At 38.5% G+C, this 16,938-nt stretch overlaps 1 protein-coding gene across 7 annotated transcripts in view; it reads right to left on the bottom strand.

Moving 5' to 3' along the window:
* LOC144313745 (MAGUK p55 subfamily member 7) overlaps window positions 1–16,938 on the bottom strand; it is a 301,577-nt gene that overhangs the window by 280,235 nt on the left and 4,404 nt on the right. Inside the window, exon 1 of one of the 7 annotated variants that reach the window (XM_077896974.1) lies at window positions 3,938–3,961. The exons of the other annotated variants lie outside the window; for them this stretch is intronic. The gene's annotated coding sequence lies outside the window, so the exon portion shown is untranslated. Of the gene's footprint in view, window positions 1–3,937; window positions 3,962–16,938 lie in introns of those variants that run through there. 7 annotated transcript variants of the gene reach the window in all.

The following is a 16,938-nucleotide window of genomic DNA, read 5'->3' as shown; positions in this document are numbered from 1 at the left end:
TACCGTTGCAATTTACATATCAAGGAGCAAAATTCCTTTTAATAGGGTATAAGCCTAAAGGAGGCAATTTCTAGTACTCTTGGCTCTAGATAATAATAGCAACAGAACAATGGAATTTCTTAGAATCTAGACCTCCAAAGGTGGGCCAGTGTGACAATGGAGCCCCTGCTTATTATAGACCAGCACAGACCACATGAAGATAACAACAGACAACCTCCAATGACAGCGTCAAACCAGGACCATGACAGATAACAGATGTGCCTATGAAGCAATCTAGGATGTCAATGCAGACAAAAGAAAAAGTTGTATGTCTCAGAACACATTCCTATGTCTTACTAGAGTAGAAGGTATATAAAAACGAGTAAGGAAAAAAAAAAAAAAAAACGAGTAAGGAAAAATAACCATAGTGGGGCCTAAATATAATAGGCTTTGAAGGTCCCATGAAGTAATTTAGACTCTGAGTGGTACAGCTGAAGAATCAACGGCCATTTTTAAAAAGCAAGACACTTCTGCATAGATAGAATGAAGTGGAATCAGGAATGTCAGCTAAGTGCTAATTACTGCAGTCTACACAAAAGGCAATAAATATCTAAGGTGACCATAGTAGTAATAATAGTGACAGGAATGACACCGCGAAATACTGATAAGAAAGAAGACAGCATCTGGTTATTGACTAGCTGGCACAGATAGGAAAAAAAATCAGCATTTTAGGGTATTTAACAATATGGTTAATTAGTAATAAAAAGCAATTACCATGTACTGCTCCTTGATTTGTGCCAGGTCCTATACTAAGTGCTTCATGTGTGTTATCTAATTTATTCTCACTACCATCATATGAGGTGGGTACTATTATTAGCCTGTTTCAGATAAGAAAATTGAGGCTTAGAGATGAAATAAGTTATCTAAATTCATAAGATTAACAATGAGGAGAACTGGAATGTGAATCCAAAAAGGTTTAGGACAGTATTCAGCTTAAAAGAGAAGGAAATTCTCACAACTAACATATTCAATGATGAAAAGGTGAGAGCTTTACCTCTAAGATCAGGGACAAGGATGCCAATCTCACCACTTTATTCAACATAGTGCCAGAAGTTCTAGCCTCAACAATGAGGCAAGAAAAAGGAAAGACATCCAAATCAGAAAGGAAGAAGTAAAACTGTCACTATTTGCCGATGATGTGTGTGTGTGTATATATATATATATTTAAATATATATATTTACATATATCATAATATATATAAATAAAACCCCAATGATTCCACCAAAAAAAATGTTAAAATCAAGGTTTAACCAAGGTAAGGTTGCACGGTATAAATTTAATATGAAAAAATCTATTGCTTTTCTATACACTAATAAAGTAACAGAAAGAGAAAGAAAACAATGCCATATACAAAAACATCAAAAAGAATAAAACATCTAGACCTAAATTTAATGAAAGAAGTAAAAGACTTGCACACTGAAAACTCTAAGACACTAATAAAAGAAACAAAGATGACAAATATATTCCATGCACAGATAGGAAAAAAAAGAGTAGACTGGAAGAGTATTGTTAAAATGCCCATACTACTCAAAGCAATCTACAGATTTAATGCAATCCCTATCAAAATTCCAATGGAATTTTCATAGAACAGTTAGAACAAACAATCCTAAAATTTGTATGGAACAACAAAAGATTGCCAGTCAAGGCAATCTTGAGAAAAAAAGAACAAAGCTGGAGGCATTAGACTCCCTGATTTCAAAGTATATTACAAAGCTATACTAACCAAAACAGTATGATATTGCATAAAAACAGACACATAAATCAATGGAACAGAACAGATATCCCAGAAGTAAACCCAAGCATATATGGTCAATTTATGACAAAATAGCCAAGAACATACAATGGGAAAAGGACAGTCTCTTCAATAAATGCTGCTGGGAAAACTGGACAGCTTCATGCAAGAGAATGAAATTCAACCACTATCTTACACCATACACAAAGATGAACTCAAAATGGATTGAAGACTTAACTGTAAGATCTGAAACTATAAAAGTCCTGGGGAAAAAACCATAGGCAGCAAGCATCTCAACATCAGTCTTAGCAAAATTTTGTGGACTGACCCAAAGTGAGACTACATACATAAAAGGAAAAATCTTTTGCACAGCAAAGGAAACCATCGACCAAACAAAAAGAAGGCAACCTTGTACCAAATGGGTAAATATATATGCAAATGATATATCCAATATGGGGTCAATATACAAAATATATAAAGGACTCTTAGAACTCAATAGCAAAAACAAATTTAATTTAAAAATGGGCAGAGGATCTGAACAGACATTTCTCCAAAGACATAAAGATAGCCAACAGATTCAAAAGCAGATGTTCAACATCACTAATCATCAGGAAAACACAAATGAGATATCACCTCCCATCTGTTGGAATGTCTATTATCAAAAACAAGAAGAGATCCCTGGGTGGCTCAGCAGTTTAGCTCCTGCCTTCAGCGTGATCCTGGGGTCCTGGGATCAAGCTCCGCATCAGGCTCCCTGCCTGTGTCTCCACCCCTCTCTCTCTCTCTCTCTCTCTCTCTCACATGAATAAATAAATAAAAATCTTTAGGAAAAAAAAAACAAGAAAACAAGAATATAGATATAGGATTGAGGATATAGATAAGAGAGAATTGAGGATACTGATAAAAGAGAATCCGTGTGCCTGGTGGTAGGAATGTAAATCGGCACAGTCACTACTGAAAAGAGTATGGAGATTCTTCAAAAAAAAAATTTAAAAGCTAGAACTCCCATATGTTACAACTCCACTTCTGGGTATTTATCAGAAGAGAAGAGAGAAGAGAAAAAAGACAACACCAATTCAAAAGATATATGCACCTCCATGCTCACCGCAGCATTATTCACAAGAGCCAAGATATGGAAACAACCTTAGTGTCCATCAATGGATAAAGAAACTGTACACACACACATACACACACACTAAAATACTATTCAGCCAAAAAAAAAAAAAGGAAATCTTGCCATTTACAACAACATGGATAGACCCTGAGGGCGTTATGCTACGTGAAACAAGTCAAAGACAGGCTCTTATCTCACCTATATGTGGAATCTAAAAAAGAAAGAAAAATCAAGCTCCTAAAATACAGAGAAGAGATTGGTGGTTGCCCAAGGTAGTGGGAGGTAGCTAAATAGGTGAAGGGGGTCAAAAGTACAAACTTCCAGTTATAAAATAAGTCATGGGGATATAATGTAGAATATGGAGACTATAGTTAATACCCTACTGTATATTTGAAAGTTGTAAGTGAATAAATCTTAAAAGTGAAAAAAAAAAAAAAAAAAAGATAAAAGGGAAGAAAATCCTGCTGTTTGTGACAATCCTCCAAATCCTGGAGTACATTATGCCAGGTGAAGTAAGCCAGCCACAGAAGAAGAAATACTACATCACACCTCTTCTTTGACAACTAATGGTAAATTCATAGAAGCTAAGAGTGGAATGTGCTTGCCAGGGGCCAAGGGTACAAAATTCCAGTTATACCCAATGAACAAGTCCTAGATCTACTGCACAGCAGAGTGCCTAGAGCCAACCATACAGTATCATGAGGGAATAATTCTTAAGAGTTCTTATCACAAAATTAAAAAAAAATAATAGTCATAATAATAAAGAGGGCAAGAGGAATTTTCAAAGTGATGAATAAGTCTGTGGCATAGGTTGTGGTGATGGTGTCACAAGGATTTCTCTCCAAACTCCTTTAGATGTATATATTACATATGTTCAGCTTCTTGCATGCCAATCATACCTAAATAAAGTGATTTTTTTTTTTTAAATACCGTTTTGGTTTACAGTCCACATCCTTAACCATTAAGACATATAGCCTCAAGGTTTTCAGTGACGGGGCAATAAACTTCGATTAAACAGGAAGAGAGCAGAGTCATCATTAAAAACACTAACCAGGGGATCCTTGGGTGGCGCAGTGGTTTGGCGCCTGCCTTTGGCCCAGGGCGCGATCCTGGAGACCCGGGATCGAGTCCCACGTCGGGCTCCCGGTGCATGGAGCCTGCTTCTCCCTCTGCCTGTGTCTCTGCCTCTCTCTCTCTGTGTGACTATCATAAATAAATAAAAATTTTTAAAAATATATATATAAATAAATAAATAAATAAATAAATAAATAAATAAAATAAAATAAAATAAAAACACTAACCATTCCCTCTCCTCATAATGAGGCTTTAGGCCTTATGGATGCTGTCTAGTTGAAAACTAGGAGAACCTGCTGTTTATGGGCATTCTCTTCAAAGGAGGTAAACAGATTGTTCCTGTTAGTTCTAGTGGAACCATGATGTAATCCTTGACATCATCACAGGCTGCATGCCTCATTGGGAACCAAGTGGCCAAAGGAAATAATGCCACATTATGCTGCATCTGTTCTAGCCAGCGTGACTGCCTGCCTTCCAGTGAGTTCTCAACACCCGGCTAATTAAACAGGGATGTGAGTCTAATCTACAGTGGATATGGAAATGTTCTACTCCTACCAATTTATATACCACCTAAAAATGTTATATATATTTTTAAAGATTTAATTGTTTTAGAGAAAGACAGAGCATGCAGTAGAGAGGGGCAGAGGGAGAGAAAAACTCAAGCAGACACTGTACTGAACATGCAGCCTGTTGCGGGGCTTGAGCTCATGACCATAAGATCATGACCTGAGCTGAAACCAAGAGTCTGATGCTTAATGGACTGCACCACCCAGGTGCTCCAATATTAGAGTTTTAGAGAAAAGAGCCATTGAAATCAAACATGCTAACTCTAAGACATCCCAATATCGAGGATACCACTGAGCAACTGCAAACTTGCTTCAGCAAATTAGGACTCAAGTGGATTCAATGCACTGGAGCTCACTGAAGCCAAAACCCAGACAATGGGCAAAGGCATTAATAACAAGGGTAAGGGCAGGAATAAATGAGTCAAGGATTGAAGACGCTCCCATAGTCAAGGGACAGGAGCAAAAAGGAAAAGCCAGTGGCAGAAGTCAAGACAAATCTAAAGTGTTGGGCTCAGGGGTTTAGCGCCGCCTTCAGCCCAGGGTGGGATCCTGGAGACCCGGGATCAAGTCCCATGTCGGGCTCCCTGCATGGACCCTGCTTCTCCCCCTGCCTGTGTCTCTGCCTCTATGTCGCTCATGCATAAATAAATAAAATCTTTAAAAAATCTAAAGTGTCTGAAAATCAGAAGAACTAAGCCTCCCAATAACCAGTCATCAATTCTGTTCATCGCACCACCCAGATCTCTAGTAAACGCATCCCTGGGATCCCTGGGTGGCGCAGCGGTTTGGCGCCTGCCTTTGGCCCAGGGCACGATCCTTGAGACCCAGGATCGAATCCCACGTCGGGCTCCTGGTGCATGGAACCTGCTTCTCCCTCTGCCTATGTCTCTGCCTCTCTCTCTCTCTCTCTCTCTGTGACTATCATAAATAAATAAAAAAAAAAAAAAAAAGAAAACACATCACATCCCTGTGCCACTCCCTACTCCTCACCACTGTCCATCTGCACCGTGTCAGTAACCTTCCCATCTTACCCCCACTGCACCAACATGGCAAATTATCTAAGGACAGGATGATACTGCCAAGATTTGTTTGGAAAAAGGACAATAATAGGTGACACTGGTTATGGGAGGGGTGGGTCAGATAGAGCTGGAGTATCTGTTGGAATTCTGGTGAGAACAGGGGAAGCCTTTCCTCCTCAACTACAGACTCTCACCCTGGTGCTGGCTGTGGCTTAAAAACAGGTCCTTCTGCTTCAGGCCAGACCTGTTTTGAGCCGCTCCTCCCTTCCTGAATTCCTTCTCATGATTTGACTGATGGCTGAGTAGTACCCAGTACTTAGTACCGGGACAGAAGGTTACATAAGTACCTGTGTACATTTGTGGCTCTCCTCCTGGGAACCTGTCAACGGCTGTTGCCGATCAGCAGTAGGGTTCTTTGTAGGTCCACCTGTTATTGTCCTTTGGAAAAACAAAGACCTGTAAACTTGTTTCTCAAAGTGAGGTACCCATGGAGGTTCAAGGGTATGCAGGACAACGACACATCTTTCTGGAGTGTCCATTTTAAACAAGGAAAGTGATATATAATCTATCAGATCAAACATAAAACCTTAGAACAATGTCATGCTTGCAGTGGGTGGCTCTGTGAAGCGCCCTCAGACTTCTGAGCAAACTCTCATCATCGTCAAGGAGTCACACTTTGGTAGAAAAATATTTAGAGTACTGACCAAAGTAGGTGAGACTTGTGCTTGTCCAGATGAAAATAAGGAGCCAAAAAGGGACTACAGATGCATAAAAGAGATAAAAATTCCAGTAAGAATTCAAACCACAGGCTATTCTCACATACTGGTTTCTGACCTATAGGAGAACAGGTAGCTGGAGTTTAAACCCTGGCATTGTCACTCCCTAATCACAGGACTCAGGGCAAAGTAGGCCTAATCACAGGACTGCAGGCCTTGGGTTTCCCCATTTGTTAAAGAAAACAGACAATCAAAAAAAAAAAAAAAAAGGAAAGAAAGAAAAGAAAGAAAGAAAGAAAGAAAGAAAGAAAGAAAGAAAGAAAGAAAGAAAGAAAGAAAGAAAGAAAGAAAGAAAAAAGAAAACAGACAATCCTCCCAGGGCTGCTGTAAGACATTTACAGGTGAATGTCAGGGAGCACTGGCTCAGCGCAGTGCCTCAGGAATACTAAAGGATCAATAAATGGCGGTTACTGTCAATGGCAGCTGTGAAGATAAAAATGTTCCAGAGAAAAATGTCTATTGTGGGAAGCAATCTTGCTATCCCATTCAGTCTTCCCCTGGGGATGTTTTAGGCTCCATATGCAAAAATAAGAGTCATTTCAATTACTCAGTTTGGGACTCAGCTGGAGATTAGAAACATCTAGAAAAATTCGAGTCACAATCGCTTAAGCTACCATTTGTAAAGTACACAATGCTGAACTGAAGATAACTGAGCAGATCTCAGTGGTCAGAGTGAGCATCTATCTGTCCGTACATCACTAATGAACTTCTTCACTGCGGATACCATTCTGAAAGGTGGACCAGAGAACCCGAAAAGCTGGACCTACAAAGAACCCTACTGCTGATCGGCAACAGCCGTTGACAGGTTCCCAGGAGGAGAGCCACAAATGTACACAGGTACTTATGTAACCTTCTGTCCCGGTACTAAGTACTGGGTACTACTCAGCCATCAGTCAAATCATGAGAAGGAATTCAGGAAGGGAGGATCGGCTCAAAACAGGTCTGGCCTGAAGCAGAAGGACCTGTTTTTAAGCCACAGCCAGCACCAGGGTGAGAGTCTGTAGTTGAGGAGGAAAGGCTTCCCCTGTTCTCACCAGAATTCCAACAGATACTCCAGCTCTATCTGACCCACCCCTCCCATAACCAGTGTCACCTATCATTGTCCTTTTTCCAAGCAAAACTTCATTTTCCGTCATCTGTTTCTCAACATTATAAATTTTAGAGAGGAGGAAATATCGTAATAAATATAACTAGTTTATCATTCAACTCATGAAATGCCAGTAAAAAAAAATTTTATCTAACAAAGGTCAACTTTTTACCTACTTTATTCTACTATAAACACTTTGATGGCAAGGATGCTTTATACACTTTCAAATGTGCTCTCAGAATACAATGTAAGTAAAAGAATAATTACATGTATTAAACACATTATTCTCAGAAGAAAAATCTCACGACCTTGAGATCATGACCTGGGCCAAAATCAGGAGTCAGACACTTCACTAACTGAGCCACCCAGGTGCCCCAAGAAAAGTCTTATTTTAATGCAAAATTTATTTCTCTTAATACCACCAATAGGTGTCTACCATACATTTTTATTTCAAATGAATTAAGTTACTTTTGGAATACAACAAAAGGAGTTTTTTATTAATAGTTTCCTTTAGATTTACTTATTTCTAAAAACCAGTGCAATTTCACTTGGTGTTTCAAAGAAAAGCAATTGAGAGACCAATGTAATTTACTCATCCTGAACAGACTCATTCTATAATCTAATGGACCAGCTCACAATGTTGAAAATTGATTTAAAAAAAAATCCAACCTGCCTTTTCTATACAACTATATCTCAAATAACTCAGTGGGGAAATTCCACTTTATGAAAATACCCTAATAAATAATGAAGACAGAATTAAAATATCACCATTTGGGGATCCCTGGGCGGCTCAGCAGTTTGGCGCCTGTCTTTGGCCCAGGGCGCAATCCTGGGGTGCCGGGATCAAGTCCCACATCTGGCTCTCGGCGTGGAGACTGCTTCTCCCTCCACCTATGTTTCTGCCTCTCTCTCTCTCTCTATCATAAATAAATAAATAAATAAATAAATAAATAAATAAATAAATCTTTAAAAAGTAAAATAAAATATCACCATTTCACAAATCATTAAGAAAACAATAGCTCTAGGTAATGATTATCAATGACCAGGAACATCACAAAAAGAGAGATAATCATTGCCTGACTCCAGCTAGAGGTACACCTTACCACTTATGAAGCAATTCTGCAAAAAAATAGAAACTGAATCAAATCAAGATCTGATTACTATCTACAGGAAATAAAAAGAACATGTTAAACCATACATTAAATTAAAAGCATTACAACAGGTTACCACTTGTTATAATTCTTCTTAATTATGATGACACTACCCAACAAATATTTCTTGATAAATGTATAGGATGTGTCTTTAACTTCTCTTTGTGATTATCTTCATCTTAAAAGGTGAGGAAAGTAAATCAAGTATTAGCATGTTTGTAGACCTATTTATTACTGTGATAAAACAGTGAGATTAATAGCTTCACACAGGTCTGAAGTTGCTGATCTCAGAAAGATTTTCTTTCCTAGCGTTACTAAACTTTCCCTCACTTGGAAAAATACCACATAGCTAAGCCAAGAAGTAGCCAGTTCCTGCTCCTGAGAGATAGCTTCAGGAGTAAGTAAGCAAAGGAAAAGTTGGATCTGTTCAGCAACCTCAGGGGAGGCAGATCAGCCTAAGAACTTGGCCCTCAACTGTACTTGTGAGAGATACAATGAGCCAGCTGTTCTCAGGTGATCCTTAAACCCTGGGGGGTCCCCAAGAACCTTTCCCTACATCCACAATGTCAAGACTATTTTTATAATAATGCTGACAGGTTACTTAGGATTCTCACTGCACTGATGATCTAAAAGCAAGGGTGTGTAAAATCGCTGGCACCCTGGCAGGAAGAAAGGAAGAAAGGCAGGGGCACCAACTGGGCAGTCCTCCCCACTATCAACACAATGAAAAAAAAATGCTAGCTTCACATAAGAATGTCCTTGATGAAACAGGAAAAATTAACAATTGTACTGAAATCTCTATTCTTGGATACGTGTCCTCTTGATATTCTGTGACAAAATACGAAGTATACATCTAAGAACTTATGCCACACACTGAAGTATGATGGTTGTCTCATTGAAAAGGAGCACCATCTGAGATTTACAAGCTGAGCAAACAGCGTTTTCGCCCACAAAGTATCATTCTTAGAGAAAATAACCAAAAGGCAAACTGAGTATTGAAAGTTGGGTATTTGGCAGACATGCTTTTTTAAATGAATAAAATGAACCTACCTACCTTTCCTTTTCTTCAAGGAAAACACCCAAGATATGTGTTGACCATGAGAAAATTCAAGCTTTCAAGCAAAAATTGGGTTTTTCAAAAAATTCTATCTGCCACCAGCAACATGACAGCTTTTGCAATAAAGAGCTTTCTGATGGGATCACAGGTGATTTTAACAAATGCGACCTTTTTCAAATGGTATCATAAAAAAGTGCCAACATTTGGGAGACTTGCAGAATTTCCTGAACCAATATTTGCCAAATCACATATGAAGAGTCAAAGTACAAGATATACCAATATAATTAAATGTAACAGAATGAGAAAAGTTTGATACGGGTTAAGATTCCAATCTGCAACTAAATTTTTAAGACACTGTCACAGACTTTAGATGTAGTATCAAAGAGAATGCCCACGATTACCTCAAAAGATCATTAAAACACTCCTCTCTTCCAATTACAGGTCTGTACAACACTAAATCTCCTTCATATATTCCAACCAAACAACAAATTACCACAGACTGAATAAACAGAAAAATCCAGCTGTCTTCTACTACGTGACATGAAAAGGAGCTATAATCAAAAAGAATAAAATAACTAAGGATAAATGTAATTGAAGAGGTGAAAGACCTGTACTCAGAAAATAAGACATTGATGAAAGAAACTGAACATGAAACAAACAGAAAGGTATTCCATGCTCATGAATTGGAAGATGATTGTTAAAATGTCCATACTAGCCAAAGCAATCTATAGATTCAATATGATGCCCATCTAAAATCCAACAGCATTTTTCACAGAAGACAAGTATTCCTAAAATTTGTATGGAACCATGAAAAGATCTCAAATAGCCAGAGCAATCTTGAGAAAGATGAACAAAGCTGGAAATATCACAATCCCAGATTTTATACTATAGTACAAAGCTACAGTAATCAAAACAGTATGGTATTGACACAGAGACAGAGATCTAGATCAATAGAACAGAATTAGGAGCCCAAAAATAAATCCATGCTTATATGGTCAATTAATCTATGATAAAAGAGGCAAGAATATACAAAGGAGAAAAGACCATCTCATCAATAAGTGACGCTGGGAAAACTGCACAGCTATATGTGAAAGAATGAAACTGGACCACTTCCTTACCATCACACATAAAAATTAACTCAAAATGGAATAAACGCCTAAATGTAAAACCTGAAACCATAAAACTCCTAGAACAAAACATAGGCAGTAATCTCTTAGACATTGGCCTTAGCAACACTTTTCTGGATTGTGTCCTCAGGCAAGGGAAACAAAAGTAAGAATAAACTATTGAAACTAGATCAATGCACAACGAAGGAAACCATCAATGCAATGTAAAGACAGAGGATCCCTGGGTGGCTCAGCAGTTTGGCACCTGCCTTCAGTCCAGGGTGTGATCCTGGAGTCCCAGGGTCGAGTCCCACATTGGGCTCCCTGCACGGAGCCTGCTTCTCCCTCTGCCTGCGTCTCTGCCTCTCTGTGTCTCTCATGAATAAATAAATAAAATCTTAAAAAAAAAAAGAAATGTAAAGACAGCTTATTAAATGAGTGAAGATATATGCAAAGGATATATCTCATCAGTTCATATCCAAAATATATAAAGAATTCACACAACACCACCAAAAAACTACTAATCTGATTTTAAAATACGCAAAGGATCTGAACAGACATTTTCCAAAGAAGACATACAGACGGCCAATGGATACATGAAAAGATGCTCAACACCATTAATTATCAGGGAAACAGTAATCAAAACCACAAATAAGATACCACCTTACACCAGTCAGAATGGCTAGTATCAAAAAGATAAGTAATAGGCATTGGTGAAGATGTGGAGAAAAGAGAACACTCATGCACTGTTAGCAGGAATATAAATTGCTGCAGCCACTGTGGAAAACAGTATAGAGATTCCTCAAAATATTAAAAATAGAAATACCATATGATCCAGTAATTCTACTTCTGAGTACCCAAAGACAATAAAAACACTAATTCACTGCTGCATTATTTACAATAGCCAAGAAGCAACCTAAGTGTCCAGTGATAGAAGAGTGAATAAAGAAGATGTGGCATATAGAGAGAATGGAATACTACCCAGCCTTAAAAAAAAAAAAAAAAATAGGGACGTCTTAGCAGCTCAGTGGTTGAGCTTCTTCCTTCGGCTCAGGGCGTGATCCAGGGGTCCAGGGATCAAGTCCTGCATTGGGCTCCCCACAGGAAGCCTGCCTCTCCCTCTGCCCTGTGTCTCTGCCTCCCTCCGCCTCCCTCCCTCCCTCCCTCTTTCTCGTGAATAGATAATCTTTAAAAAAATATAATAAATGAGGAAGGAAGGAAGGAAGGAAGGAAGGAAGGAAGGAAGGAAGGAAGGAAGGAAGAAAGAAGAAAGAAAGAAAGAAAGAAAGAAAGAAAGAAAGAAAGAAAGAAATCAATCTTGTCATTCACAACATGGATGGGCCTAGAGGGTATTGTGCTAAGTGAAATAAGTCAGAGAAAGACAAATACCATATGATTTCACTTACATGTGTAATCTAAGAAGCAAAACAAATGGATAAACAAAACAGACTTATAAATACAGAGAACGAACTTGTAGTTGCCGGGAAGGGAGGTGGTGGGTGAAATAGGTGAAGGCGATTAAGAAGTACAAGGTCGGGGATCCCTGGGTGGCGCAGCGGTTTGGCGCCTGCCTTTGGCCCAGGGCGCGATCCTGGAGACCCGGGATCGAATCCCACGTCGGGCTCCCGGTGCATGGAGCCTGCTTCTCCCTCTGCCTGTGTCTCTGCCTCTCTCTCTCTCTGTGACTGTCATAAATAAATAAAAATTTAAAAAAAAAAAAAAAAAAAAAAGAAGTACAAGGTCCCAGTTACAAAGTCACAGGGATGAACAGTACAGCACAGTAATAGTATCAGTGTAATACCTTTGACAGATGGTAACCACACTTACCATGGTATTACATAAACATACAGGATTCTCAAAGGATTATGTTGTACACCTGAAACTAACATCCTAAGTCAACTGTATTTCAATTTTAAAAATGTTATAAAAACATTGAATGTCACTCTTCTCATTTATTTAATTAGTTATTTTTCATAAAGACTTTTTTATGTTTTCATATAATGGGATTATCATTTTTAACGATTTAATACTCTAAAATTTATATTTAGAACCCCCCCAAAAAAAGTGAAATCAAAAATAATAAGAACAAATCTCCCAATTAAAGGTAAAACTAAAGATGGGAGGAAAAAAAAAACTAAAGATTAATTCCCTTTAAGGTCCTATAGGATAGAGAGATCACCATCTCTGTTATTCTCAATGTATCACTACAATGCTAGACAAATGCAGTAAATGAAGGAAATACAAAAGGTAATAAAAATTGGAAGGAAAACAACAGGCCATTATTTAAAAAATAAACTTCACAGAACATGGAAAAGATAAACCAGCTATTAAGATACAATAAAAATTTAACAAGATTGCCCCTAAAATACGTTTATATCAAAACAGACATACGTACTCATAGAGAAAAAAAGTGAGAAAAGAGAAAAAAAGTCACAATAGAAACAAACCTGAAGTACCTATGAATGAATCTGACAAAGAAGACATAAGACAATAGTGTAGAAAAAAATTTTAATTCTATTGAAAAAACAACTCTCTTTGATACAGGTGTTAAAAACAAGAAAATAGGTCCAACATAGAGTTACTTATGCCAAGCCCCACATCACCAGAGACAATTCGTTTCAGCTCTCCCAGAAATGGAATAATAAACCAGTTCATTAGGAACTTACCTGAACTGCACGAATGAGGTAACCTGCCTGACATTAGACTCCTATCATCTAAAGGAAAGTGACCTTACCACAACCAATCCACTTATTTGCTAGTATAACTTCCTGATCCCACTCCCTTCTGCACACAAAAGTCTTTCATTTTACATAGCTCCTTCTCAGCTCCTTCTCAGATCTCCTTTCTATTTGCTAAATGGGTTACTGCCCAGCATGCATCCCCAAATAAAGCCAATAAGATCAGTTGAGTTTCATTTTTTAACATATGGTTTAACCATGGTTATAGATCACCAGAGGAGGTTTTTAAAAATCCAATTGCTGGGTCTCCACTCCTTCTAGATTCTGATTCAGTTGATACGGGGTAAATTGGAGCAGATGGTTCTAAAATCTACCTAGTTAATGCTAATGTAAAAGCCAGGAATGATAATCACTGGTTTAAACACATCTGAAAAGAAAACAGGTGGGTCTCATACTTCTACATGCCAATCACTATAAACAGGTTGTAGTAATAAAATTGAAAATAAAAACAAAAACCACAAAAAAAAAAAAAACAAAACAAAACAAAAACCACTGTGGAAGTAGAACAGGAGACAGATTGTACAAACATATCTTCGTTAACTAAGAATGGACAAACATTTCCTACACAAAACCTAGATGGTGAAAAAAATGGATCTAACTATAACAAAATTAAAGATTCTGCTCAATAAAAGATTTCAAGAAGAAACCCAATAAATGGGTGTAAAAAAAAAAAACCTAAGAAGATATTTGCAGCCTATAAAACCCAACAGATTAACACCCAGAATATACAAAAGAATTCTTGTAAATTAGGGTAGAAAAGCAGGAAGGGAGATACAAAAATCTAATAGAAAAAAGAGGCAAAGAATATGTACATGCAAATGTATACATCACAAAAGGGGACCTCACACAGCTGAAAGTATATGACAGGATACTGGACTGCATTAGTAATCAGAGAATTGCAAATCCGAACAGTAAATGTATCACTTTGTGCCCAATTCGCTCCATCTGTTGCATCAGATGAAAAAATTATAAGGTCAGAAAATATCAAGTGCTAGCGAGAATGTGGGGGAAGGACACCTGGCACCAGGGCGAACTGGCACAACCATTCCAGATAGTAATCGGGCAGAAATGAAGTTACGGACAAGCCCCAGAGAGGGTGCAATGCCAGGCGGGGGAGAAACAAGAATGGAATAGGGGAGGAAGGAGAAATATGTAAGGAAATAAGCTGAGAGGCTTCCATGGACCGCTGCCACATAATGACGGCGGACCACGAAGGGGACGTGAACTCCAGCCTGTGCACCTGACGCCGGAGGGAGGCCCTGCCACACACAGTGCTTCATGGAACCAGCAGATGCTAGTCCCTGGATGCTTGAACCTGGCTCTTACAGAGTCTGCATTCCAGCGGAGGAAACAATAAAAAGGGAACAACACTAACTTTTTGGAGGCTTGCCAGACAGAGGCGGGCTCTCAGAGACCCCCAGAAAGAAAATGAACCAGGCATGTGGCAAACGGAGGGGAACAATCTCCCAGAACTACATTCAGGGTCTTCAAACACTGTCACCATTCGACAGGTGAGACTATTTTCTAAAGCTACCTCACAGGTATTGACTGTAATTGAACTCCCAGCAACAACCTTTAAAATTCCTGTTATATGAAGGGTGGACTACTGTGATTATCCTAAAACCAACATATTTTAACCAAAGAAACCTTTTAGGAGGAGAAAAAAAAAAAGACACACCACCAATGTTAATATTCCACATCTCTTAAAAATGTTTCTGGAAAATCACTAGATCCACAAATGTTTCCTTCATTTGTTAAATAGAAATGGAGTTCTCCTCTATTTTTCCACAGCACAGTGCTAGGAAATGAGGATAAATATAAAAGTTTCTGGGGGCGCCTGGGTGGCTCAGTGCATTAAGCGTCTGCCTTCAGCTGGAGTCACAATCTCAGGGTCCTGGGATTGAGCCCTGCATCAGGCTCCCTGCTCAGCGGGGAGTCTGCTTCTCCCTCTGCCTCTGCTCCTCTGCTTGTCTGCGGCGCACTCTCTCTCACACACAGGCACAAACACAAATAAATCAAATCTTTAAAAAAAGGTTTTTTAATTCAAAGTTTCTATCCTTAAGGAGCATACCTCAACTTTATAAGATACAGGATTCTATTTACTTTATATCCTTGATTTTTTTTTTTAGGATTAAAAGCCAACATTTATTATATTTTGCCACCTCGCAGACACTATTCTATAGGTTTTAAACACATTTCAGTTCATTTAATATTCGCCACACGATACTGTATTTCTACTTTAGAACAGAGGAAATAAAGGTGACGGTGACTGAGCAAGGATTCAAATACAGATCTTTCAAACTTCAAAGCCTGTTTTCTTAACCACTATGCTTCTATTCCCCCGGCACCTTCTCCATGGTTTTCAGAGTGTGATCCCTGGGCCAGAGCATCAACATTGCAGCTTAACAGAAAGGCAGGGACACCTGGATGGTTCAGTGGTTAAGTGTCGGCCTTCAGCTCAGTTCATGATCCTGGGGTCCAGGGATCAAGTCCCGAATCAGGCTCCCCGCAGGAAGCCTGCTTGTCCCTCTGCCTATGTCTCTGCCTCTGTGTCTCTCTCACGAATAAATAAAATCTTTAAAAAAAAAAAAAAAAGGCACACTCTCAGGGCTCACCCACAGACCCACTAAATCAAACTGTAAAAGTAGAGGCAGCTACCTAAGTTTTAACAAGCCCTCCTGGTGAGCTGGAGGCACGCAAAGGCTTGAGAACCACGGGTCTGGTTTTCACACTTAATGTATGTATTTAGTTAAACAGGACATGATCACTGTTTTTCGAAATTTCACAATGTAAACTTTTGGTCCAATTTAAAATGATTCTAAATAAATCAAAATAATATTCATTCATTTTCTCAAGACACAGAGACTCCTTTCCCAACCTGACAAAATGTTCTGTCTATACCCTGATTCAACCATCTAAAAAAAAGTCTACTCTGAGGGGCCTTACTAGGAACTAGATTTTAAATTCCAAACATGAAAAAAGCACAGAGGTCCAAAGAGAATCTTCAGAAGTTGAATCAGAAGCCATATTAGGAAGAGGACAAAAATGTTTTGGGTATCAGTAGCAGAAGCTTGAAAAATCTTGGTCCAAAGCCCCACAAGCCTTTTTATCCTTGGCTCAACTCCAAATTTTTTCAATACCCCTTCAACAAACTTCCAATTGCAAAAAAAAGAAAAAAAGGAAAATGTTATAACCTTCAGAAATATTTGTTAAATAAACATATACTGGCACCGTCTCCCAAATATGCTTTATCATGAGTCAAGTTAATCAGATACACTAGTGCATACATATACTAATCCAAAAACTGCTCACATCATCCCAGCCCCTTGCCTAGACCACCCTTTATGGCATCCTATCTGAATGCCATACCTAGAACAGGAGCCTCCTTTCCTATCCCAACTCAAGTCTTCAACTTGAATAACAGAACTCCATGTGTACTTAAATTTGCCTATTAACACCTTTTTTTTTAAGGTAGTGG

The sequence above is a fragment of the Canis aureus genome, chromosome 5, assembly GCF_053574225.1.
Source record: "Canis aureus isolate CA01 chromosome 5, VMU_Caureus_v.1.0, whole genome shotgun sequence".
In the NCBI taxonomy this organism is placed as follows: Eukaryota; Metazoa; Chordata; class Mammalia; order Carnivora; family Canidae; genus Canis; species Canis aureus.
The sequence above is the reverse complement of the archived record's forward strand: the minus strand, read 5'-3'. Positions and strand labels throughout refer to the sequence as shown.